The sequence below is a fragment of the Anabrus simplex genome, chromosome 2 (assembly GCF_040414725.1).
Source record: "Anabrus simplex isolate iqAnaSimp1 chromosome 2, ASM4041472v1, whole genome shotgun sequence".
NCBI lineage: Eukaryota > Metazoa > Arthropoda > Insecta > Orthoptera > Tettigoniidae > Anabrus > Anabrus simplex.
Genome location: NC_090266.1, coordinates 274,522,240 through 274,547,575, shown reverse-complemented (window position 1 = coordinate 274,547,575; position 25,336 = coordinate 274,522,240). Strand labels below are relative to the sequence as shown.

Here is a 25,336-nt window from a genome sequence, read left to right as displayed (position 1 = left end):
GAGTCCTAGGGTAAAACCGACTCTGGAGGATAAACAGATAAAGAAGAAGAATTTATGTACCAGGGCAAGTCATGCAGTCACGTATCGCTGCAAACTACAGCATCAAAATCTTCTGTAACAACTGTTGTACAGTACATACTGTAAATAGATGACTTCCCTTCGACACTGACAATCTGCCGGCGATTCACAGCGTAACGGATTACGCCTTACATAGCTATGCGTCTCAAGAGGAAAATGAAGCAGTGCAACAAAGCGATGGCTGTTGTGCTTCCTCCCTGCGAATATATTCATAAAATAGAGAGTGTTAAATAGTTATTTTAACAACTCACGGGCAAATAAAGTACTTCATCCTTTTTAATTTCTTTCATAATACAATAAGAAAATCCACATCCTGTTTCCAGTCTTCGACCGGGTCAGGAATGGAATGAATGACGCCCCCATCTAGCGGCGAGGATAGAAATCGTGCCGGCTGCCGAAGCCTGTCACACTCCTCTGGGGCAATGATTAATGGCTGACAGATGAAATGAAATGATATGGGAGAGTGTTGCTGGAATGAAAGATGACAGGGAAAACCGGAGTACCCGGAGAAAAACCTGTCCCGCTTCCGCTTTGTCCAGCACAAATCTCACATGGAGTGACCGGGATTTGAACCGCGGAACCCAGCGGTGAGAGGCCGGCGCGCTGCCGTCTGAGCCAGGGAGGCCTTCATAATACAATATAAAGTACATTATAATATTACTTAATCACGACGAATTATGTCCGACTCGTTGGCTGAATGGTCAGCGTACTGGCCTTCGGTTCAGAGGTTCCCGGGTTCGATTCCCGGCCGGGTCGGGGATTTTAACCTTCATTGGTTAATTCCAGTGGCCCGGGGGCTGGGTGTTTGTGCTGTCCCTAACATCACTGCAACTCACACACCACACCTAACACTATCCTCCACCACAATAACACGCAGTTGCCTACACATGGCAGATGCAGCCCACCCTCTTCGGAGGGTCTGCCTTACAAGGGCTGCACTCGGCTAGAAATAGCCACACGAAATTAAATTAAATTAAACGATGAATTATGGGTGTCTAAAAGGGGGTGTATTCACTCCTTGTAGGTCCATAAGAGCAGTACTGTTTCCTTGACGTGGAACAACAGTGTAAACCGACTGAACAGGTCAAGAAAATGTAAAGTGGGTGGAAGGATACTAATTGTAAGAGAAAAATATCGAGGGATTAGCGAAAGGCATATGTATAAGTCGACGCGGGAGGAATATCCCTGATAAACAGCCTGCAAACCAAATAAGTGGAACAACGCTGTGCGGTTTCTCAAATGATCTTTCTTGTGCAGTGTAAGACGTGATGGGGGAAGCATCTCTGAACAGACCATTCACAGTGACTGAACTCCTACAAACTGATTTTAAGCATTTAAGTGAGGTTGAAGCACCCATAAACAGATACTGTGGCCTGAAGATAACGAAGGTTTTGTTTTTAAAATTGTCCGGTGATGATCCAAATGCACTGAGTGCTCGTGAATCCCGTAACATTCCTCGTTCACGGGTAAGATACGCTGTATTAAACAAGAACAAGGCGACATCAATGAACAGTTTTTTTAGCAGGTATTCTGCCACAGAATCTTCCTGCCTGATATGTAAGTCCACTTCCCGTCACGAAAGAAAACGAAAAAGGGTTTACCAGACATGTGCAAGTATGTGAACACAGAATACAGCATTATCATTATTAATCCGGAAGTGTGCAATTAATGAGCAGTTTTTATTGAAAGTAACAACTAGCATTGCTGTTTTGACTTCCTGGAGTATTGTATACCTTGGCATGGCTGCATTCTTTTATTTTTATTTGTTTTCTTTCAATTTTTAACGACAGTTTAATGGTTTAATATTCCACGCCTATCTGATTGTTCCATTTTAGCCAGACTCCCTATTTGAAGTATGGTGATATTTTCAATTATTTTCGAATTATTATATTAATTAGGGCTTATCATCATCATCATCATCTGTTTACCCTCCAGGTTCGGTTTTTCCCTCGGACTTAGCGAGGGATCCCACCTTTACCGCCTCAAGGGCAGTGTCCTGGAGCTTCAGACACTTGGTCGGGGGATACAACTGGGGAGTATGACCAGTACCTCGCCCAGGCGGCCTCACCTGCAATGCTGAACAGGGGCCTTGTGGAGGGATGGGAAGATTAGGAAGGGATAGGCAAGGAAGAGGGAAGGAAGCGGCCGTGGCCTTAAGTTAGGTACCATCCCGGCATTCGCCTGGAGGAGAAGTGGGAAACCACGGAAAACCACTTCCAGGATGGCGGAGGTGGGAATCGAACCCACCTCTACTCAGTTGACCTCCCGAGGCTGAGTGGACCCCGTTCCAGCCCTCGTACCACTTTTCAAATTTCGTGGCAGAGCCGGGAATCGAACCCGGACCTCCGGGGGTGGCAGCTAATCACGCTAACCACTACACCACAGAGGCGGACAATTAGGGCTTATACCAGTTATATTTAATATCAACTGATAAGCATAGCGCAATGAGTTTTATACTCATGTAATTCTGTGTAACGAAGTGCATTAGAATGATTTCTAATATAACGTTTACGTACTGTATGTTGTCTTTGCTATGGAACAACACTCTGCGGGCAGTCGTATTGTTCCACTATATTGAGATTTCAAACAGGTGTTGCACAGTCACTGGCGCAGCATTATGACATCCGGTTGTTGAACGTGATCTATTATTCACCAGTAATTACATTGCCAACGGCCGTAGCCGTGTTGAAACACCGGATCCCGTGAGATCTCCGAAGTTAAGCAACATTGGGCGTGGTCAGGAGTTGGAAGGGGTTGCCACGCGCTGTTGGTGGGGGGTAAGGGAATGGAGGAGCGGAAAGGAACTGGCCACACTACCGCACGTAAACTCCGGCTCAGGAACACCTCTGCGGATGTTTCTACCTGTCTTCGAGCAGTATGACCCTTACTTTACCTAATAATTACATTTAATTGTTTTAAAGTCAACATGAACATGTGTGCGATGAAGAAATATTTTTCTGTATTCCTGTACATTTTGAAAAAAAGTGCCGTACAGCGTTGTTCCATGGCGTGCTTCAATTCATGTTCAGATGTCATTTCAAAAGTAGAAGTCTAGTTGCGTGCTCCTACCTATTTAATCGATTTCAGGCGATTTCAGACGATAGTATACCAGATTTTCAGCTAATGTACATAACCTGAGATGAGGATTCAATATTTGTTATTATTTTTGGTGCTTGTTGTTTAAAGGGAGGGGATGCCTGGCCGAGGCGGTAAAGGCGTGCTCGGTTCGCCCGGAAGGACGTGGGTCGAATCCCCGTCAGGAAGTCGTAAAATTTAAGAAACGAGATTTCCAGTTCCGGAGGTGCATATGGCCCTGACGTTCACTCAGCCTACACGAAAAATGAGTACCAGGTTAATTCCTGGGGGCAAAGGTGGCCGGGCGTAGAGCTAACCACTCTACCCCATCATGTGCCGCGGTTAACAATGGTGGAAGCCTTTATCTTCCACTCCTCCAAGGGCCTTCATGGCCTGTACGGAGGTGTCTTTGTCTTTGTCTTGTTGTTTAAAGGGGCTTAACATCAAAGGTCATCGGCCCTGTTATTATTTAAAATTGAGATATTTTATGTGACCTCCGGCGCCATTTACCCATCTTTTATTATTATTATTATTATTATTATTATTATTATTATTATTATTATTATACTCAACTCCTTGGCCGAATGGTCAGCATTGTGGTCTTCGATTCAGAGGATTTCGTATTCGATTCGCGGCCTGGTCGTTGATTTTAATCGATAATTCCTCCGACTCGTGGCTAGGAGTTTGTGTTTTTCCTAACTTTCTTGTTTTGTTAAGAAGGAAGCCATAATTTCCAGTGTCGACTTAGTTAACTGTAACATAAAATCTTTCTGGAATATTTTATGTTACATATTTCCTAACTCCTTTTCGAATTCAAATGACACACCTCACTGCCTACCACCACAGAAACACGCCAAAGTAAATTCATCCCTCAACAAAGGAAGGGCATCCGGCCGAAAAACAGGGCAATTTCCACATGTGTGCCACAGTTAGTACCAATGATCCCAATATGGTGTGGGAGAAGCAATAGAAGATTCCCCTTCTTCTTCTTCTCCTTCTCCATATTATTATAATTAATCTGGCAGTGTGTAACTCATGAGCAGTTTATATTGGAAGGAACAACTTATAGAAAGGTTTGCCGGGCTGAGTGGCTCAGACGGTTGAGGCGCTGGTCTTCTGACCCCAACTTGGCAGGTTCGATCCTGGCTCAGTTCGATGGTATTTGAAGGTGCTCAAATACGTCAGCCGCGTGTCAGTAGATTTACTGGCACGTAAAAGAACTCCTGCGGGACAAAATTCCGGTACCTCGGCATCTCCGAAAACCGTAAAAGAGTAGTTAGTGGGACGTAAAGCAAATAAAATTATTGTTATTAGAAATGTTGAAGAAGAGCGGTGTTACAATTGGCATTTCTATTTTCATCGGTGTCAGATCGAAACTTTAAGAGATATGCTTGTCACATTGTCCGAAACTAGCACGTGAGACTTCTATAACAGACAGGTAACATACTCCACGTTCGTGCTGTACAAATCACAAATGAGTAATCGACCTGGTGACGTCGCTTGCCAGCGACGTGGCTAGATATTGCTGTTGAGTAAGAGTACAACATGTAGGTAGCCTACAAGTACATTGTCATTCTCGATCTCGCTCTAAACCAATGTAACTCCAGTGATCATCGAAATCGAGGTTCTGATAGTACTGAATAAAGAAGATCGATCCTTGGATCTCTATGGAACCTCATTATGGAATAATGATCGATTTCCATGCTGATGGCAAAATACAGAACTTAGCACGAATACTAGAAATAATTCTTGCTATTTTCATGCCTGTTACTTCCAAGCAATGAATAACATATTGTGAGACCATGCCATGCAGCTTTCACTGCCGAGAACTGGCTTCTTTCTGGCAAAATATGTCATCGTCGAAAACATACCTGAGTTAATGCGACAAACTGAGAGACCACTAGCAAAAATATCACTTTTTATTACAGTATCAACGTAATTAGAAATAAGTACGTCACACATATTGTGAAAGGAGAGTTATGCGGAAATGATTTTCTAAAATGTTTTGGAGATTTTTCTAGAAGTCGAATTGTTAGGGTTATCTTTCGGTTGAAACATTTCTTCGTTGTTCCTGCTGCTTCACTTTAGCAGGAGCTCAACTTCTTCTGAGTAACTCAGTGTATGTGAATACCGCTTGATAATACAATCTGCGTTGGTTTGATTCATACTTGTAATTGACTGAGGTTAGTAGTAGGGAGGAAGGGGCATGTGGTATCCGAGTGATCTCATAACCGGCTTCTCATCTTGGTGGTAAGGGTTCAAATTTCGGTCAATGCATGTGAAGTTTTAAAAATAAAGTTTCATGTCCCTATTTTTTTTCGAATTCCACGACTATAGGAGCCATGGAAATTATCACAAAAGTAACGATCAGGTAAAGTTATAAGAATCAGGCGTAGCCTAGTTCCTATTATACATCCCGATAATTGCATAGTATTCAAAAGAGAAACCATAGAATATTAGATTTAGAATGTTTGAGATCGAAATTGTAGTCCTCTTACCTTCTCAACTGTCCTCACCACTCTCAGTGCACCCCGTTCCAACCTTCATACTGGAATTTGGTCGAGGATATGACCCAGTACAATATCAATATTTTTTTTTCCTTATGAACTCAAAATTAGGAATCACTCTGGGGTAATAAATGGTCCTTCCTAATCAACATTAGTAAACATTGGTGAACAACAGCTATTGGAGCACTAGTCGAAGAGAATAGTCGCGTTTATCGAAAGTGTTTAAGAAGCTTAGAAGGTCGTCGAAAGTATGTTAGAGTCGAGCAAGAAACAGACAGAGTATTAAAGAAAATATGAAAGTGTATTTTGGCAAGTGAATTGTAGAGAAACTAATAAATACACCGACATACTTGTGTAAAAATGGCTGGAGTATGTTAAATTCTATGAGAGCGAATAACATTTTTTTTTCTGCAAGCTGCTTTACGTCGCACCGACACAGATAGGTCTTATGGCGACGATGGGACAGGAAAGTGCTAGGAGTGGGAAGGAAGCGGCCGTGGCCTTAATTAAGGTACAGCTCTAGCATTTGCCTGGTGTGAAAATGGGAAACCACGGAAAACCATCTTCAGGGCTGCCGACAGTGGGATTCGAACCTACTATCTCCCGAATACTGGATACTGGCCGCACTTAAGCGACTGCAGCTATCGAGCAAGAGCGAATAACAGAGAAGGTGGTAATATATCCATAGTAAGCACGAATAGATGATTCACTCATAACAATAGTTGGTAACTGAAGACAGGAGCAATTTTACATGAAAAAAAAACGGTCAACTGAAGAATGTTTAATCAGACACCTGGCGAAATAACGCAGGGCGTAAGGTACCTAAGAAAGGCAAAGCGTCCCGACCCGGTAATATATGTACAAAATTGATCACAATTTCACCCCCCACCCCCTCAGTAGTGTTAGACATTCTATCTGTCTCAAATATGGCAAAGCAACTTCAAAGAGTAAAACATTGAATGTACCTCTTTGTACAAAATAGAAATCGACAACAGTGTATGAACTATAGAGGAATTACTGTCATTAGCTCCATCACACAACTATATGGTCGAATAATAAAGGATCAAATAGATGAATATTTCGAGATCTCCTAAGAATACATTGGATTTAGGGCGTCGATAATTTATTCTAAATAGAATAATATGTGGAATATCAGCGCATTTCATGTTTGTCGATGTACATAAAGCCGTTAAAATATATAGGCCTATGTAAAACTGTAACGGTAATAACATTTATCTATATAAAATCAGTTGGAAACTTCTATGGGAAGTGCACTAGCATTATAAACGTAAGAAAACTTTATCTGAAATGTTCCTAGAGAAGACCTTGATCAAGATATAAATCGACCATGCTGTGAAGAAGTGAAAAGGTAAATGATATTGCAGCCTTGCTTACCGATTTGGCTCTTGCAAATGTAGATTCTTCTAATCTCAGGGGTTTCCGAGTTCTTCAGTAACTTGTTGACATAAATCGGCGGGTAGCATAAGAAAATCTAATTATCAATTGAAATAAAATTGAGAAATGGGCTAAAATGGATTTTTATTATACAAAGAAATTAATTACGTCCCATAGATGTGAAGCATCGAATAATAAAAGGAAGTTTGTTGTATTAACAAAACAGCTGACATAACTTTGACACAAATAACAAAATATGAAGACCTCAGGAATTATACGTTATTAATATTTAGTTAAGTTAAACGTGAATTGCTATTCCGGAATATAATTTAATAACAAACACGATGAAAAAAGAAAAACCTGAAAATTACTATCGGATTTCAAGTAACACCGTTGGTCGATTCACTTGATCCGTGAAGATTCAGCTTCCGAAACCGGACTCCGAATTTTTCTTTAACTAAGGTTATCCACCGATCACAAAATACCACGTAGGATATCATCAGCCACCGAATGGACCCTTAATCGAACTGAAAGAACCTCGGGTTAGATTTGAACCGATTAATTATAGGCCTACACTAGAAGAAACATTCAATTCACATGTTGACTTGCACCTTGGAAAGGCATATGGTGCTCCAAAATTTACTGTTATCAAATCCCTAATATCTCTATAAAAATACATGATCGCACCATGTTGTGTCACAACCAGACACCTAGAAATAAAGTTACTTTATTAATTAATTATTTAAAATTATATAGAATATTGTTCCACTGAACTGCAATATTTATATAATATACTTAAAAGCTTCAGTTTACATTGAAGTTAACAAATAACTTTCAGGTCATTTTAGTTTATAATAAACGAAGGGGCGAAAGATCTTTCTAGGTCGACGCCCCGAACAAGAAGCATATTAAAAAATAACAAATAGCATAATGAACCAATTTAAATTGAATAAACCAATAAACACGGGTTTCTGAAAATTATTCTTATGGCTTCAATGAATAATAATTAAATTAATTTAATCCGACCGTTTATGAACGGTACCAACAAACTGAACTGAAAAGAGTACCTAACGTCAATGGACAGTGTTGTAATAATCATCGCCATGCTATCAATAGCAACTAACGCGAAATTATTAAACAAATGATCTTCATCAGAATGTAGAAAACATACTCATTACAAAAATCATGGCCACTACTGCGGTAAGGAACACGGATAAACGTATCACGCATATAGATAACGATTTGTTATTTATTTCAGTAATCACAACCATCATCTTGACCATTGAAAAACGTGCTACTCAAAAACTATGACCAGTGGTATCATGAACCAAGACAAACATTTATCACAAACACTTAACTTTAGTGATCAACACCAGTATAATTCAGCTGACGCACTATCATCGCAAACTGAACTGATCGTATAATAATTATCCACAAATATTAATTCTCACTAGAATTAACTGATCACAAGTCCTCGTAGACTGAACTAATCATCTAACTTGGATAATTAACATTAAAAATGAACCGGAAACTGATCATTGCAGACTGAAATAACCATCTAACTGAATTCATAAATGCTGAAAATAAACTGGACATTGATCAATGCAGACTTAACTATCTAATTGATTTCATGAATGTCGGAAATAAACTGGACATTGATCATTGCAGACTGAACTGACCATCTGATTTCATGAATGTTGGAAATAACTATCATTAACATATGCTGACTTTATAACTAGTGATTTCTCTCTCTTAGTGGATGTATTATTCTGCTGTTACAAAAATATATAATATAATGACATGACAATCATTCTGCATCGTTACGTTCTTTTAACTCTAAATTATTTACATTACTCACAACTATTCGTGTGGTCCTCTTACCAACCAATAAAATACATATGAGTCTAGCGGCAATCATTACGTCTTTAACAGATCACTACTGCAGAACTCCAACACCCTGATGGTGCCTCAGACAACCAGAACTGAGTCCATCTAATAATTAAACCAAAATCTCAATTGTGGGTGCGTGACAGACTAGTGCCGCCATTTACCCTTACCATTCGATAAATTCGCCACAATGCACATTAACAATCTACTGCCACAACAACTAACTGTGTTAAGATTTCGCCGTAACAATTCTTTCGCTTCTCAAAAGCCATTAATCCAGTGTAGAAAATATCATCTCTATCAGTTACGACGATTACGTAATATTATTACTTCATTCGACTCTCTTAATCTTCCAGACAGTCGTCTGATAACGGGCTTGGAGTATTCTAAAAATATCCCACCCTTCCAGCTAGCGGTTTGTCAGTCATCCCGTAACACCTGTCATTTTTCTAACTGCGGTGAATCTGCATGGAACAAGCCAGATTATAACGTACTCATTTCAGTTGAATTTATCTCTCATAACATCTATCTTTTTGAGATCACATGAATCCTAAAACGAAACAATTCTCGAACCCTGGACATTGCACATGCCTCCCACGGCATTCTAACACATTATTTCGTCGGGCCATTTCCTCCTCCCGGCATTATAACACATTATTCTCTCGGGGCATTACATCTTCCCGGTGTTAACTCATCCTGAGTTCCTTTCTCCCTCGGGACATTTCCATCCCGGAATCCAACTGAACTCATTTATTTTAACATTGTGTCTGCTGGCTCGTCCCTTCTCATCATGGCTATTGGATGCCTGAATGATTTCAGATTATATTTTATGCAATGTTATATGGCCTATCTCGATCTCATTTTTATTTCATTTTTTATTTCATTTTAATATCGTGGCTTATTTCATGGATTAATCATCATACTGAAATTACGTAACGATTGAAACAAAATTCTAGAAAATATTAAACTTTAAATGATAGGAAAATCACTCCGATCTTGACATCATTTAGACATTATGATATATCTACCCGATACCCACAAAACCAAAATTTTCCAACACTTATTATATTTTCATTTTCATTAATCTTTGATACGGAATCTTGACACAAATTATTTAACGACTGACTGGCGTAAAACTTACCTTTACCCGATACCTTCTTTAATCCGATTTAATATCATCGTCTGAAATTTTGGGAATTCAACATAAAATGTTCGTAGACTTCCCATAACTCCTCTGTGCCATACAAAACTTAATATTTAAACCAAAGCAAAGAAAAACAATAAACTGTCGGCCTGAAACTTCGGCAGTGAGACGCTGTGGAAGTGAGTCGACAAGTCCCTGGTAGTCCTCTGGACGAAGCTGACACCAAATCGTTTGCAGAGCGGCTGCCAATGCTGGTCAGTTCGTGGGTGCAGGATCCATGGCACGGAGCCTGCGTTCCAGGACATCCCAGATATGCTCGATAGGGTTCATATCGAGGCTCCTGGGTAGCCATGGCAGTCGTTGGACCTCCGCTGCATGTTCTCGGAACCATTCTCGGGCGACGTGGGAGCGATGTGGCGGCGCGTTATCATCGTGAAACACCGCAGAACCGTCTGGGCGCTGGAAGGCCAAAAAATGGGTGGAGATGGTCTCTGAGCACCTCAACATACCGCGTACCATTCAAAGTCTCTTCCAGAACAACTAGGGGGCCCATTCCATACCAGGAAAATGCACCCCAGACCATAACAGAGACACCAGCGCCCTGGACCACACCTTCGAGGCAGGCGGGATCCATAGGTTCATGTGGTCTGTGCCATACACGGTGCCTCCCTTCGGCATGGTGCAGTTGAAATCGTGATTCGTCCGACCATATCACGTTACGCCATTGTTCCAGTGTCCATCCCTGGTGACTGGCGACAAATACGCGTCGTTGTGCACGATGACGTTGGGTTAACAGTGGCACCCGTGTGCGGCGCAGGCTCCCATACCCCATAGAACCCATGCTCCTACTGATTGCCCACTGGGAGACGTGTCTAGCACGGCCTGTGTTGAATTGAGCCGTGATTTGTTGTACGGTTGCCCATCTGTCACTATTGACAATCCGTCTGAGATGTCGCCGGTCACGGTCATCGAGGGTGGCTGGACGGCCGGTCGTTCGTCTGTTGTGGACGGTGACACCCGCATTCAACCATTCACGGTACACCCTGGACACGGTTGATCGTGTGAAGCCGAATTCCCGCACCATTTCCGAAATCGCACTTCCCATCTGTCGGGCACCGACCACCATACCCCGTTCGGAAGGTGTCAGCTCACGACGACTTTCCATGTTACATCTGTCACATGCACAGCCACTGCTCACAAGGTCTCCTATACAACTACCGCTGGCACAGGGGGCGTGTGGTGCGCAGACAACACACCTGCGCATTAGTGTTCCGCTGTCCCATGACATTTGCTCAGTCAGTGTATACCATACCTTATTTCATACACATATCAGCGCTCACTCTGGGAATAACAGGGTCTTAATTTGAATGCTGCACTAACTTACCTTAGCATGAAAAATGAATCCTCCTTGCACTCTCACAACAACACAACGGGATGGGGCTACGCATGTGTGCGCGGCTAAATTTTTGGTACCAACCGTGAAAACTGGAAATCCCTAGAGAGACGCAATTAGGTGCAGGGACGGAATTTGGCCCACCTACCTTATTATTGTTATTGTATTCGTCTTTAGTAGTCAGCATTGCCTTCGACACAGAAACAAAAGTACTTGCCCTGCAACAAAACTGAGAAGAGTAATGAGTTGTGGTTGTAACGAATGCTGTCTTTGCTACTTAGGAATTCATGACCTTGGTTTAAGCCTGTACCGGGCGGTACACCTCTACGACGCAAGTTCAAATCTTGCGCCAATTGAAACTCCTCTACAGGAGAAACCCTGAACTGTAAAAACTGAATCAACTCTCCTGTTTATCAGAAGATGTCACGGGGTGTTTTTGATTTGCTTTTGTTGATCAAGAAGTGTGGACATTCTCTAACAGGTGTCTCTACTAAAAAAACTATGATAATGCACTCTGGTGCGAAGGAATGAACTTTCTTGGAGAAATTTTGTATTCATAAGTTTTGTCTTTACTAAATTTTGTTCTTTCATTTGGGGGTTGGCAATATTAAGCTTTCTTTCCGCCTGTTTTGAATTTAACCAATCCTAAATTTCTGTAATTAATTTCCCACCAATTAGGTGTTTCTTCATTGATTTGTGTGTAACTTTCGCTGTTAACCAATAAACGTTTGTGGGCGGGTCTTAATCATTCATGAAAGGTCTCGAATTTTCCACGAGGGTATAAAAACTGCTGATTTTCTTGTCTCCGCGCCACTTCAACTACATCTTGCTTAGTGTATAGAAGCATAGCAGGGGGTGGGTAGCGCCTCTTTCTTCGGGCAGCAGCTCTTCAACAAGGTAATGGCCGATTAATATCTTTCTTTCCTCTTTGCTAGCTCAGCAGTTTAACTCGCGGGGAAGGTTCGAAACCTTTAATATGTAACCTATCTCTTTAAAATGTAAATCCCTTTTCAGTCTATGTAAAAACTACAAATTTCTTCAACTGTAAAGCGGGGATAGAGAATGCCTTACCCTCTCGAGCTCCCCTTCATTTTGAAGTTGAGGTGACTACGTTTTCAGAACCGTTTCTTCTCTTCCTTAATGTATTAAAGTTTTCTCATACGAGTCACCTCCCTAGCTTGGGATTAGCCCCTGTGTAATCGGCCTAGCGCCACTTAGGTTTTAAAATGTGTTTTAGGAGTGCTAATTCACGCCTCCATCCCTTATGCGTTTTGGGCCATTTAAAATTAACCTTGTATTTGCCCACTAAGGCCCAGTAGATTGGGTACGAGATACCCCTGTTTCTTTATAAGTTATGCCTTGATGACAGTTTAGTGTAATAGTCTGTTATTGCCCTTATAGGCTCGAAAGATCGAGAGCGGGTCAGCTCTTTATGGTGTTGTGGTAAAAGTGCCTTAGAGAGGCTTGAGATGTGAAGTTGGGAGCAAATGCTCCATGTAATGAGGGGTTTTCTGCCCTTTGGTAATTTGTGGTTGTGAGCTGAGAGCTCAGACTTTGGGGCTTGTAGCCCAGAATTTGTAATATCCTCTTACCTTGTGCTTTCGTTTGTAAAGTTGCATTGTACCCGATTTTCCTTTGTTATTTCACCTAGGAAAATTGTTAAATGTTTTTATCTGTTGGAAATATAACCTTTATTTAAATTTTAATTTCATCTTTAAGACTTGTAGTTAGACCCATTCCAGCCCGCACCTTCTTTCACCTCTGCCTTCCACGGATAACTCCGTAACAAAGCCAATAATGTATCTTATTGTATACCGGTATATATTAAATCGTAATAGCATACTGCCCAGTGGCATTTGTGATTTATTGAGTGTGATGGTGTACAAAGTTATTAAAAACAGTAGTTTCCGAAAATAATGGCAATCCGACCCAAATTATGAGGGATGATTCATTAGCATGGCTGGCGACTAAACACAAATATTTTGCAAATACTGTCATGCAGTTAAATACCTATGATAAATCGCCTAATCCAACACGGCAGAAGGTTAGTTTTAATCCTTTCACTGAAGATCCATCACGAGTTGCCGAGGGAAGTTTGTCACTTTTAGTTGCTAAACGTTGTTCATCTCCAACAACAGACCACTTAAGTGAGATGTGTGAGACTGTATTCCCAAGCTGCCAGTAATTAAAGTCTGCGTGGAACAAAATGCACAGGAATTGTTAAATAGGGGAATATACAGCTTTTTGTATAAAGGCATCTTCATCTTCTTCTACCACTTTCCCCCACATTTCTAGGGTAGCGGGTGCGAACTGTGTCGCACATGTAGACTCGACACTGTTTTACGGCTAGATGCCCTTCCTGACACCAGCCCTATGTGGAGGAATGTAACCAATATTGCGTGTTCTGTGGTGGTTAATAGTGTGGTGTGTTGTCCGAATATGAAGAGTAGTGTGTTGGGACAAACACAAACCTAGTCCCCGAACCAGAAAAAATAATCAGGCTCGATAAAATCCCCGACCCGGTCGGGAATCGAAACCGGCATCCTCTGAACCGAGGCCTTACTGCCGATCGTTCAGCGGGAGTCAAGCGTTTGATATAAAGCATAGGCTAATTATAGTAAATTTAAAATATTACAAATTGCTGCGTATGATCTTCAAGAACACAATGGAATGAGATTTGTTATTACTGAAAAATATTTTAGCGACTTCTGGCGACGTTCGAAGACAATTCTAACGACATTCACGTTCTAAGAGTTGGCAACACGGGTTGTCTACAGGAAAGTGCTTGCTAATGTGCTGGAAGATGCTGTTGTGTGTGGCTTATGAGTTGTAGGAATGTTGAGGACAGCAAAAACCCAGTCTTTGAGCCAAGGAAATTAACTGTTTCCGATTAAAATCCCTCGACCTGGCCGGGAATCGAACCCGGGCCCAGTGGACCGAAGATCAAAACCCTGATCACTCAGGCACACTGAAAGCTGTAATGGCTATTGTGAGACGTGAACGATGGTCATAGGTCCTATCTGAGTCGGGCATTGCGTCCACTTCCCTTTTGCTGGTTCCTCCTGTCGTCTTCCCTGTTTCATCTGCCTTGATCAATCCTCTTTCCCTTACGATTTTAAGCTGGCGTGGCCTCAGAAGTCCTTCATTTACCATTTTCATATTCCTATACAACACCGTCGACCTTCGAGTTTGTAAGACTTCCTGTTTTTTCATGTTATTTTTAAGGAGTCCGGCTCCATGGCTAAATGGTTAACGTGCGGACCTTGGGCCACAGGGGTCCCGGGTTCGATTCCCGGCAGGGGCGGGAATTTTAACCATCATTGGTTAATTTCGCTGACACGGGGGCTGGGTGTATGTGTCGTCTTCATCATCATATCATCCTCATTACGACGCGCAGGTCACCTACGGGAGTCAAATAAAAAGACCTGTATCTGGCGAGCCGAATTTGTCCTCGGACACTCCCTGCACTGAAAGTCATACGCCATTTCATTTCATTTCATTTTTAAGGAAGTAATGACCATATTTTGCCAATCTGAACGAATACCTTTAGAACGATTGACTTTATTTAAGAGTTGTACGGTACTTGAATTATTATTATTCATGTATTGAACGATTAACTTTATTTAAGAGTTGCACTTGAATTATTATTATTCATGTATTGAACGATTAACTTTATTTAAGAGTTGCACTTGAATTATTATTATTCATGCCCAACGCATTTGGACAGGGTAAATTGTTGATTGACTGAAAGCACCAGTTATTTTCAGCAAAATTGACCTATAAACTGAATATGGATTGGGCCGTTGTCGTTCATGCGCCTTGCGGTTACACGTGTACAGTTCTCGCTATTAAGAATCAATGAAACATAAAGTCTTTACTGCAACCATTCTCTGGAGAGACCACCAATCACGTATCCGGAGGAGGAGCCACCTCTCATTAGCGATCCCCCATTAACAGCAAATCTTCAATATTGCTTTCCATTATTTTTTTCTCCTCTAGATGAGCAATAATGAGCATTGACATAAGGAATCGCGCTGAATGGCTCAGACGGTAAAGCGTTGGCTTTCAGAGCTCAAACTGGAGCTCCGGTATTGTTTGAAGGTATTCGAATGCGTCAGGCTCGTGTCGGTAGATTTACTGGTACGTAAAATAATTCCTGTAGGGCAAAATTCAGGCACCTCGGCGCCTTCCAAAAGTTTTTTTTGTTAGTTGTTTTACGTCGTACCGACACAGATAAGTCTTATGGCGTCGATGGGACAGGGAAGGGCTAGGAGTGGTAAGGAAGCAGCCGTGGCCTTAATTAAGGTACAGCCCCAGCATTTACCTGGTGTGAAAATGGGAAACAACGGAAAACCATTTTCAGGGCTGCCGACAGTGAGGTTTGAACCTACTATCTCCCGAATACTGGACACTGGCCGCACTTAAGCGACTGCAGCTCCAAAAGTTTAAAAGTAGTTAGTGGGAAGTTAAAACCAATAACATTATTATGACGCTGTTTATGGTGATTCGTCCGTCGGATGGAGACGTAAGGTCTTGAGTAGACCCTTTCTTGTTATTCGACATGAGTAGGCTATGTGCCGACAGCGGTTCCATACTCTCCTTACATCATCATCACCATCATCATCCCACATCGAGGCGGGCAGGTGGCCCGTGGGCGTCAAAAAGAAAGACCTTCATCAGGCGAGCCGAACATGTCGTGGACACTCCCGACACACAAAGCCATACGATAAATAAATACATCTCCAAGTCATATTAGTACATACTGTGGAAGAATTCAGTCTTCCCTAGTAACTAATATTTGTAACTCTTTTCAGCCCCATGATGTTGTGGTAAACTGTGTGTGTTTCTACTGGAAGACGCACGTTCGAATCCGTATTCATCCAAGGGTTTCAATTCCGAACTACTGTAAGAGGTGGAATGGGGTTATCTCAGGCCTATGAGTTCAAGTGAAAAACTTGCCGGTCATGAAGGTCTGTGAATTCGTCTAAGAAAGCCAAGCAATACAGTTGAGGATGTCGTCGTGCTGACCATGTGAACTCCATTATCTGGCAGGGTAGCACTGTCTTAGTAGGCTAAGGCTCTTAATGAACATTACATTTAATCAGCAGTTTTCCTGTGAAGATTGGTCAGCGAAACGTTAGCTGCCTCTGTGGATCAGCGGTAGAGTGTCGGCCTCCGAATCCCAAGATAGCGGGTTCAAACCCGGCAGAGGTAGTCGGATTTTTGAAGGGCGGAAAAAAGTCCATTCGACACTCCATGTCGTACGATGTCGGCATGTAAAAGATCTCTGGTGACACATTTGGTGTTTACCCGACAAAATTAATTAAATCTCAGCCATAGACGCCCAAGAGAGTTTCGGTTTACTCGGTCTGCCATCTAGTGGGGGCCTAGAGTAAAACGGAACGTCGAAATTGACGAGCAGACAGCCAGATGGCGTCAAATTGAAATGTCTGCACACGGTAGCTGAGGCCATACGATTATTATTATTATTATTATTATTAGCGAAACGTCTTCCACTGTGCGTGCATATCACGCTTACTTGAGGTCTTCTACATAAATTATTATTCAAACTGTAACAATATTTACTAAATGTTATAAGATGTTATTTAACGGCGTCTACTGTTTAGAACTAAGCATATATTTACATACATACATACATACATACATACATACATACATACATACATACATACATTAACATTATGTACCGTCTATGCCTTTCAGCGTTCAGTCTGCAAGCCTCTGAGAAATCACTAAACGTCGCCACAATCCTCGATTTGTTGTGGCCTAATTTAGTTCTATACCTCTTATATTTAAATCGTTAGAAATTGAGTCTAACCATCGTCATCTTAGTCTCCCTCTACTCCTCTTATCCTCCATAACAGATTCCGTTATTATCCAAGGTAACCTATCCTCCTCCATTCGTCTCAAATGACCCCACCACCGAAGCCGGTTTATGCGTACAGCTTCATCATTCGAATTCATTCCTAGCTTAGCCTTTATCTCCTCATTCCGACTACCCTCCTGCCATTGTTCCCACCTGTTTGTACCAACAATCATTCTCGCTACTTTCATGTCTGTTACTTCTAACTTATGAATAAGATATCTTGAGTCTACCCAGCTTTCGCTCCCGTAAAGCAAAGTTGGCCTGAGAACATCCCGATGTATCCAGTATAGCGAACATCTTTTCCCTCAGTACCCTGTGATATGCTTTTTCTAGATCTACGAAACATAAACACAACTGTCTGTTCCTCTCGTAACATTTTTCAATGACCTGCCGCATAATGAAAATCTGATCCTGACACCCCCTCTGTGGTCTGAAACCACACTGGTTTTCACCCAACTTCCTCTCAATCACTGATCGCACCCTCCCTTCCAAGATGCCAGTGAATACTTTGCCTGGTATAATAATCAATGAGATACCTCGATAGTTGTTGCAATCCTTCCGGTTCCCTTGGTTATAGATAGGTGCAATTATTGGTTATGTCCAATCTGAAGGTACCTTACCAACACTCCGTGCTAATCTTACTACTCTACGAAGGCATTTCATACCTGCCTTCCCACTACACCACTTCAGGTCTAATTTCATCTATTCTTGCTGCTTTGTGACAATGGAGTTTATTTTACCATCATTTCCACTTCCTCAAGCGTAATTTCACCAATATCATTTTCTTCCTCCCCATGAGCTTGGTTGTTCGCGAGACCACCAGGGAGATTTCCTTTTACGTTAAGAAGATTTTCAAAATATTCCCTCCACCTGTCCAGTGACTCCCTGGGATCTATTATGAGTTAACCTGAATTACCCAGAGCACTTTCATTTCCTTTTTCCCTCCCTTCCTAAGAATTTTTATTACTCTCCAGAAAGGTTGCCCTGTTGCTTGACCTAGCCTTTCCAAGTTATTAGGCTACCAAAATCTTCCCACGACTTCTTCTTGGATTCAACAACTATTTGTTTCACTGTGTTTCTTTCATCTACGTACAATTCCCTGTCTGCATTGGCTCTTGTTTGGAGCCATTTCTGATAAGCCTTCTTTTTACGTTTACAAGCTGCTCTCACTTCATCATTCCACCAGGATGTTCGCTTTTTCCCATCTTTACACACAGTCGTTCCTAGGCATTCCCTTGATGCTTCTACTACAGCATCTCTGTATGGCACCCATTCTATTTCTATATCCTGAACCTGCTTACTGTCCACTGTTCGAAACTTCTCACTAATCGTATCCAAGTGCTTCTGTATAATTTCCTCGTTCTGGGGATTTTCTACACTTATTCGTTTGCAGACAGATTTCATTTTCTCTACCCTAGTCCTAGAGATACTTAGTTCACTACAAATCAGATAGTGGTCTGTATCATCGAAAAATCCCAGAATAACCCGCACATTCCTAACAGATTTCCTGAATTTGAAGTCGGTTAAGAGACACAGATAGGTCCCATGGCGACTATGGGATAGGAAAGGGATGGGAGTGGGAAGGAAACAGCCGTGGTCTTAATCAAGGTACAGTCCCAGCATTTGCCTGGCGTGAAAATGGAAACCACGGAATACCATCTTCAGGGCTACCGAAAGCGGGATTCGAACCCACTATCTCCCGGATGCAAGCTCACAGCTGCGCGCTCCTCACTGCACGGCCAACTCGTCCGGTAGTTTCCCATTTTCATAACCAGGCAAATGCTGGCTGGGGCTGTACCATAATTAAGGCCACCGTCACTTCCTTCCCATTCCTAGCCCTTTCCTGTCCCATCGTCGTCATAAGAGATCTTGATTGATTGATTGATTGATTGATTGATTGATTGATTGATTGATTGATTGGCAGTGGGGAGTTCACTAGCCTCCCGAATGCAGAGTTTGGCTCCATACAGTAGCTGTAGTGAGTTAACACGTACGGTCTTGAACATCTATATTTCCACAAATTTCCGAGTTTACTGTACTGCTGTCAGGTTCTTGAACTGAATAAAAAAGAACGGAGGCTATGTTAGCAGCCAAACCAAATGCTGTGTGCGGGGAAGAAAACTGATTGTGCTTTAAAGATTGAATTCTTAAGATGTTACGTAAATGAATATCTGGACTATGTAATATGATCCAAGTGGAGCATACAGTATACTTTGTAATTTTTAAAATGAATATATTTCATCAGTGCCCACTGGACTCTAGAATAGTAAGAATGAGCAGGAGAAGTTACCCTATTGCATCCGTTGAGTTTGTGTTATGCCGTGTGCGCCGCGCCATTCGAACGTCAGAGCATATCAAACCTGGTCGACGGTTTGCATTCTCTTCGTGCTCTGCTTCTTACATTGCACATGCCTTGGTAGGCGGCTCTTTATCACACGATTCGTATTAAGGTATAATACTGGCACTGGGCCAACGGCCATACCATGTTGAATACACCGGTTCTCGTCCGATCACCGCAGTTAAGCAACATTGGGCGTGGTCAGTACTTGGATGGGTGACCGCTTGGGAACACCACGTGCCGTTGGCTCAATTCCCTTTGCCTCCGTGGCTCAGACGGCAGCGCGTCGGCCTCTCACCGCTGGATACCGTGGTTCAAATCCCGGTCACTCCATGTAAGATTTGTGCTGGACAAAGCGGAGGCGGGACAGGTTTTTCTCCGGGTACTCCGGTTTTCCCTGTCATCTTTCATTCCAACAACACTCTCCATTATCATTTCCTACCATTTATCACTCATTAATATATCACCTTGGGAGTGGCGACCCCATTGTAATAATAGCCTATATGGTTCATTCATTACATCCCTGACCCGGTTAATGACTGGAAAACAGGTTGTAGGTTTTCATTTTTCACTGGCACTGGAAATCCATTTTTACCTACATCCGTGACTCAGTCACAACGAAGGATTGATTGTACTTAGAAAGCGGTTGACGTGAGTAGCGAGGGAAGAGTATTAAAATTATGGAATAAGGACAGGAAATGTTGAATATATGTAGGAGGAGATTTTCATCCAGATTTGGATATAGGCCTACTGTCTTACTTTCCTGAGTACCGAGCTCGATAGCTGCAGTCGCTTAAGTGCGGCCAGTATCCAGTATTCGGGAGATAGTAGGTTCGAACCCCACTGTCGGCAGCCCTGAAGATGGTTTTCCGTGGTTTCCCATTTTCATACCAGGCAATTGCTGGGGCTGTACCTTAATTAAGGCCACGGCCGCTTCCTTCCCACTTCTAGCCCTTCCCATCGTCGCCATAAGACCTGTCTGTGTCGGTGCGACCTAAAGCAAGTAGAAAAAAAAACTTTCCTGAGTTATACTCCTTTTCATTACACCATTCGCAATACAACTTGTACATTGTGGCCAATCTTAGATCTTGAGACAGGTATTTCTTCTCTCTCTCTCTTTTTTTTTTTTTGCTATTGGTTGGCGTCGCACTAACACATAGAAGGTTTTCGGCGACCCAAGAATGGCGAAGGTTTCGGACTGGGAATGTAACGTACAGCTCCAGCATTTTCCCAGTGTGGAAATGTGAAACAACGGAAAACCATCTTCATGGCTGCCGACGGTGGGATTCAAACCCACCATCTCCTGAATGCAAGTACGGCCAACTCGGTCGGTTGGTATTTCTTGTCAGGGTTAAAACTTCTGTTCTAATCACTGGAATACTTTGGGAAAGTTTTAATGTGTCCTTTTACCTGGTTCACTAAGGTGTCACTTAATTTATTCTTGGCTGAACGCCTTCCTATGGTGGAACACCATTTTTACGTATTTTGTCTGTAGCCAGGTCAAATCAGTTTTAAGAGATTACTAAGTTTTTAAAATAAAACATTTGCACACGCTGTGCCCCCTTTCAGAGTGTTTAATTTAGTGGACTATTTGTATTTTGATGCCGTCTTTATTCTTCCTTTTGGTGGCTTCAAAGTTACACAGTAGTATAAGAACGCTGATTGAAGATTCTAGCTTACAAGTCCCCAAAACTTTGTGGAAACACTTTCCCTGCGTTCCTGTGCATTTAAAACCACGTGATTAGCCATGTGATAAGCAACCACCTGCATGACTTTTTTTTAAAATATCTCTATCACCAACATACGTCTTTAGAGAATTCAGTAAAAAACTTTATTGATTTCTTACGTTTTCTCTGACACGTGCGCCCCACTAGACCGGTCCAGTTCTATTGCTTTCCAATGGGTTCAAGCCTCTTCAGACTGGTGGTCTCTACTCCGATTATTTGGCCCTGGTACTGTATACCAACTGAAACCGTTGAAATAATAATAATACCGGGCGAGTTGGCTGTGCGGTTAGGTACGCGCAGCTGTGAGCTTGTATCCGGTAGACAGTGGGTTCGAGCCCCACTGTCGGCAACCCTGAAGATGGTTTTCCGTGGTTTCACATTTTCACACCAGGCAAATGCTGGGGCTGTACCTTAATTAAGACCACCGTCGATTCCGTCCCATTTCTAGCCCTTTCCTATCCCATCGTCGCCATAAGACCTATGTGTGCCGGCGCGACGTAAAGCAAGTTGTAAAATAATAATGAATATAATAATAAAAGACATGTTGGTTCCTGGAATTGCTATAATAACCCAAACAACAAGCATTATGTTTTGTATTGGAAAGTCTTTTCCTTCTTCTTCTTCTTCTTCTTAATCTGTTTACCCTCCAGGGTCGGTCTTTCCCTCGGACTCAGCGAGATATGCGACCTCTACCGCCTCAAGGGCAGTGTCCTGGAGATTCAGACTCTGGGTTGGGGGGTACAACTGGGGAGGATGACCAGTACTCGCCCAGGTGGCCTCACCTGCTATGTTGAACAGGGGCCTTGCAGGGGGATGGGAAGATTTGAAGGGATAGACAAGGGAGAGGGAAGGAAGCAGCCGTAGCCTTAAGTTAGGTACCATCCCGGCATTTGCCTGGAGGAGAAGTGGGAAACCATGGGAAACCACTTCCAGGATGGTTGAGGTGGGAATCGAACCACCTCTACTCAGTTGACCTCCCGAGGCTGAGCGGATCCCGTTCCAGCCCTCGTACCACTTTTCAAATTTCGTGGCAGAGCCGGGAATAGAACTCGGGCCTCCGGGGGTGGCAGCTAATCACACTAACCACTACACCACAGAGGCGGACTGTTCTACCACTTACCCTTTTAAATGTTCATTTTTGTTGCTGAAGATGTTTTCAACTGGCTTTGGATGAAATGGTGATCATTAAAAATTATTTCAGTTATGTATATTATTTACCTTGTAACAGAAAATAGGACTTGAGCCCATCCCTCATATTAACAGCCCTGCTTACAGCTGGTAGTAACGAAAACCACCTTGTGTTTCGACTACCAAGAACATCTTTGTATTCTATATCTACTAATTCGCAGAAATTGTTCAGGTCCTGTACTTCCACAGATTAAATATATAAATAACAATGAAATGTTTTGTTCACGGTTGTTTCAATGTCAACTGGCAACAAATCGGAACTTGGCTTTGTGGACAATGTGAGCAGCACAAACAGTACCAAGAAAATTGTTTTTAAACACTTTACTGAGCCTTGAAAGCACATTGTTGAGCACAATCTTTTACACTGTTCGAAAATGAAAGTTGGTCACGTCTGTAGATGTTCCTATCTACATTGTACACGCGAGCACAGAAATGGTGTCCCGGTATAAACAAAGCATGGTATACCCCCACCTCCACGCTTAACACACTGCTGCAGGTAGGCAGCCCGCTATAAGACTGTTGTGATTGAAATGAGTACAGTGGTGGATGTATAGCAATACACATACTGTGCCTTCAGCACTACCCCTTCACTCCCTCTCCTCCTTTTCTGTACTGGAGTGGGGCATTGTTGATTGTTTACGTCGGGACACCATTTCTGTACTTGCATGTGCGAATACATAGAGGAATGAGGACAGGACTGTCACGGCAACAACACATGTCCTGTTTACATAACAGAGGGTTCTACTGTCATCCGGATGTTTGGAAGGTGTAAGGTGTTAGTAACAGACGGAATGAAGTACGAGCGTCTAAATTCAAAGTGTGTGAAGTTTGTGAGAATTTTAGTGTTTACAAGACGTGGTTGATGGTACGAACCGAGATAGGCAACAGAGGAAACAGTTGTCGAATGAAGCCACTCATGCACTTACATTGCTTCAAGGTCCGGCTCCTTGGCTGAATAGTCAGCGTAGTCGCCTTCGGTTCAGAGCGCCACGGGTTCGATTCCCGGCTGGGGCGGAGTCTTTAATTTTATATGGTTATTTCCCCTGACTCGGGTACTGGGTGTTTGTACTATCCCCAACATTCCTGCAAGCAGATCAAACACCACATACAACACTATCCTCCACTACAAAAGCTTTTATTAGGAGTTGCTTTACGACGCACCGTCACAGATTGGTCTTAATGCGACGATGGGGTAGGAAAGGGTAAGGAGTGGAAAGGAAGCGGCCGTGGCCTTAATTAAGGTACAGCCCCAACATTCGACTAGTGTGAAAATGGGAAACCACGGAAAGCCATCTTCACGGCTGCCGACAGTGGGGTTCGAACCCACTATCTCCCGAATACTGGATACTGGCCGCACTTAAGCGACTGCAGCTATCGAGCTCGGTCACTAGAAAAGCACGCAGTTCCTTTCCTATACACGGCAGATCCCGCCCACCCTCGTTGGAGGGTCTGTCTTCCAAGGACTGCATCAGGCTAGGAATAGCCAAACGAAATTATTAATACTTCAAGAAGGCTACTCTTAGAGGTACGTTGCTAGAAAACTATTGGTTGGTCAGAATACGATTTATCTCTGGAAACGTTTCCAAGAAAATGGAAATGGTGCCACGGGCCGCCAAAAAAAAACAACCCCAGGGAAGGATCGTTTTAGGTATCTACAAGCTCTCCGAAACCACCATGTTAAAGCATAAGAACTGCATATGGACCTACAGTAGGCTTCTGGAGTATTAGTTGGTGACCAAACAGACAGAAACAGGCTTCGAGATGTCAGTTTAAGGCACTGACGACCCACTCAAGTACCTGCACTGGACAGACGATATCTCGGCAGGAGATTGCAGGTTGCTGGAGATTATCTGCACTGGCAGCTACGACACTGACGTCCTCTCCTCTTCTCTGATGAATCACGTTTCGCGTTATGTTATTCTGATGGCCGTCTGCGAGTCTGGAGAAGAATTAGTGAACGATTTCATCTGACAGCCGTACAATCCACAGTTGCTTATGGCGGTGGATCTGTTGGCGTCGGCAGGCACAAGTCTTCACACGAATAACGATCTGCTGCTCATTCGAAATGAATCGGCAAGCTGACGAAATCTTAGTGCCACATGCTATTCCTTACGTAAGGTAGATTGCAGAAAACGCAGTATTCATGCATGGTAATGGTAGAGAGTATAATGCCAATATCGTCTGGAGATTCCTACAAGATTAGTACATATACAATGAATGGAGAAGTTCGGACTTGAATCTGATCGAGCAAATCTGGAATGAACAGGAGCAATGCACCCGAGCGAAAAATCTAGCACTTCAAATACCATACGCCCTTGAAGGCACCCTTTTGTAGGAGTGGGGACGTCTGCGGAGGCGTTGTGAGGGGTGGCAATACTCCTTATTAAGACGCTTAATTAGCACGTACCGGGCGAGTTGGCCGTGCGGGTAGAGGCGCGCGGCTGTGAGCTTGCATCCGGGAGACAGTGGGTTCGAACCCCACTGTCGGCAGCCCTGAAGATGGTTTTCCGTGGTTTCCCATTTTCACACCAGGCAAATGCTGGGGCTGTACCTTAATTAAGGCCACGGCCGCTTCCTTCCAACTCCTAGGCCTTTCCTATCCCATCGCCGCCATAAGACCTATCTGTGTCGGTGCGACGTAGACCCACTAGCAAAAAAAGAGTGCACGTAGCCAGTTTGGTGTATTCAGGTGTAATTCATGAGTGCTGTAGAAAAAG

The 25,336-nt window shown here is 42.8% G+C and overlaps 1 non-coding gene across 1 annotated transcript; it reads left to right on the top strand.

Annotated features, from left to right (window-relative positions):
* The first annotated feature begins 19,834 nt into the window (after positions 1–19,834).
* LOC136864994 (5S ribosomal RNA) lies at positions 19,835–19,953 on the top strand. Its single transcript, XR_010859406.2, has one exon. It is a non-coding gene; the product is annotated as a 5S ribosomal RNA (ribosomal RNA).
* The last annotated feature ends 5,383 nt before the right edge of the window (positions 19,954–25,336 follow it).